General features: G+C 37.8%; 1 non-coding gene across 1 annotated transcript; it reads right to left on the bottom strand.

The window, feature by feature from the left end:
• Positions 1-1,147: 1,147 nt before the first annotated feature.
• Positions 1,148-1,255, bottom strand: LOC112745825 (small nucleolar RNA R71). Its single transcript, XR_003173733.1, has one exon. It is a non-coding gene; the product is annotated as a small nucleolar RNA R71 (small nucleolar RNA).
• Positions 1,256-2,561: the final 1,306 nt, after the last annotated feature.

Genomic DNA, 2,561 nt, shown 5'->3' with positions numbered 1-2,561 from the left:
TAAGTTCTAGAATCATATCTTGTGATTACTTGTGAGTCAAGTCATTAATTTTGATTTTAAAATTCAAATCTTTTTCAAAACTAATTTTAATTATATATTTCTATCGTATCTTTTTAAATCATATCTTTTTCAAAAATTTGATTTTAAAATATCTTTTCTAACTTCTTATCTTCCTATCTTTTCAAAATTGATTTTCAAATCTTTCTCAACTAACTAATTGACTTTTTGTTTGTTTCTTATCTTTTTCAAAACTACCTAACTACTCTTCCCTCTCTAATTTTCGAAAATACCTCTCTCTTTTTCAAATATTCCTTTTAATTAATTAATTGTTTTAAATTTTAATTTTAATTTTATTACCCCTTTAATTTTCGAAAATCATCAACTCCTTTTCAAAAATTATTTTCGAAAATTTCTGTCTCTCATCTTCTTCTATTTATTTAATTACTTACTAACACTTCTCTTCTTCTCATATCTCTGCTCCTATCCTCACCCTTGTGTTTGGATTATCCATTCTTCTTCACTCTTATTCCCTTTCTTCTTCTACTAACAATAAGGAACCTCTTTACTGTAACATAGAGGATTCTTCTTCTTTTCTTGTTCTCTTCTCTTTCATATGAGCAGGGACAAGGAAAATGGCATTCTTGTTGAAGCTGATCCAGAACCTGAAAGGACTCTGAAGAGGAAATTAAGAGAAACTAAAATACAACAATCCAGAGACAACCTTACAAGAATTTTCGAACAGGAAGAGGAGATGGCAGCCGAAAATAATAATAATGCAAGGAGGATGCTTGGTGACTTTACTGCACCTAATTCCAATTTACATGGAAGAAGCATCTCCATTCCTGCCATTGGAGCAAACAATTTTGAGCTGAAACCTCAATTAGTTTCTCTGATGCAACAGAACTGCAAGTTTCATGGACTTCCATCTGAAGATCCTTTTCAGTTCTTAACTGAGTTCTTGCAAATATGTGATACTGTTAAGACCAATGGGGTTGACCCCGAGGTCTACAGGCTTATGCTTTTCCCGTTTGCTGTAAGAGACAGAGCTAGAGTATGGTTGGACTCTCAACCTAAAGATAGCCTGAACTCTTGGGATAAGCTGGTCACAGCTTTCTTAGCCAAGTTATTTCCTCCTCAAAAGCTTAGTAAGCTTAGAGTGGATGTTCAAACCTTCAGACAGAAAGAAGGTGAATCCCTCTATGAAGCTTGGGAGAGATATAAGCAACTGACTAAAAAGTGTCCTTCTGACATGCTTTCATAATGGACCATCCTGGATATATTCTATGATGATCTGTCTGAATTAGCTAAGATGTCATTGGATACTTCTGTAGGTGGATCCATTCACTTAAAGAAAACGCCTGCAGAAGCTCAAGAACTCATTGACATGGTTGCTAATAAACAGTTCATGTACACTTCTGAGAGGAATCCTGTGAGTAATGGGACGCCTCAGAAGAAGGGGATTCTTGAAATTGATACTCTGAATGCCATATTGGCTCAGAATAAAATATTGACTCAGCAAGTCAATATGATTTCTCAGAGTCTGAATGGAATGCAAGCTGCATCCAACAGTACTCAAGAGGCATCTTCTGAGGAAGAAGCTTATGATCCTGAGAACCCTGCAATAGCAGAGGTAAATTACATGGGTGAACCCTATGGAAACACCTATAACCCCTCATGGAGAAATCACCCAAATCTCTCATGGAAGGATCAATAAAAGCCTCAACAAGGCTTTAATAATGGTGGAAGAAACGGGTTTGGTAATGGTAAACCTTTTCCATCATCCACTCAGCAACAGACAGAGAATTCTGAGCAGAATCCATCTAACTTAGCAAATTTAGTCTCTGATCTATCTAAGGCCACTCTGAGTTTCATGAATGAGACAAGGTCTTCCATTAGAAATCTGGAAGCACAAGTGGGCCAGCTGAGTAAAAGGGTCATTGAAACTCCTCCTAGTACTCTCCCAAGCAATACAGAAGATAATCCAAAAGGAGAGTGCAAGGCCATTGAAATGACCATCATGGCCGAAACCACAAAAGAGGAGGAGGACCTGAATCCCAGTGAAGAAGACCTCCTGGGACGTCCAGTGATCAATAAGGAGTTTCCCTCTGAGGAACCAAAGGAATCTGAGACTCATCTAGAGACCATAGAGATTCCATTGAACCTTCTTATGCCATTCACGAGCTCTGATGAGTATTCTTCTTCTGAAGAGAATGAAGATGTTATTGAAGAGCAAGTTGCCAAGTACCTTGGTGCTATCATGAAGCTGAATGCCAAATTATTTGGTAATGAGACTTGGGAAGATGAACCTCCCTTGCTCATCAATGAACTGAGTGATCTAGATCAACTAACATTGCCTCAAAAGAAACAGGATCCTGGAAAGTTCCTAATACCTTGTACCATAGGCACCATGACCTTTGAGAAGGCTCTGTGTGACCTTGGGTCAGGGATAAACCTCATGCCACTCTCTGTAATAGAGAAAATGGGAATCCTTGAGGTACAGGCAGCCAGAATCTCATTAGAGATGGCAGACAACTTAATAAAATAGGCTTATGGACAAGTAG

The sequence above is a fragment of the Arachis hypogaea genome, chromosome 14 (assembly GCF_003086295.3).
Source record: "Arachis hypogaea cultivar Tifrunner chromosome 14, arahy.Tifrunner.gnm2.J5K5, whole genome shotgun sequence".
In the NCBI taxonomy this organism is placed as follows: domain Eukaryota; kingdom Viridiplantae; phylum Streptophyta; class Magnoliopsida; order Fabales; family Fabaceae; genus Arachis; species Arachis hypogaea.
Note: the sequence above shows the minus strand (reverse complement) of the source record. Positions and strands in the feature narration are given on the sequence as shown.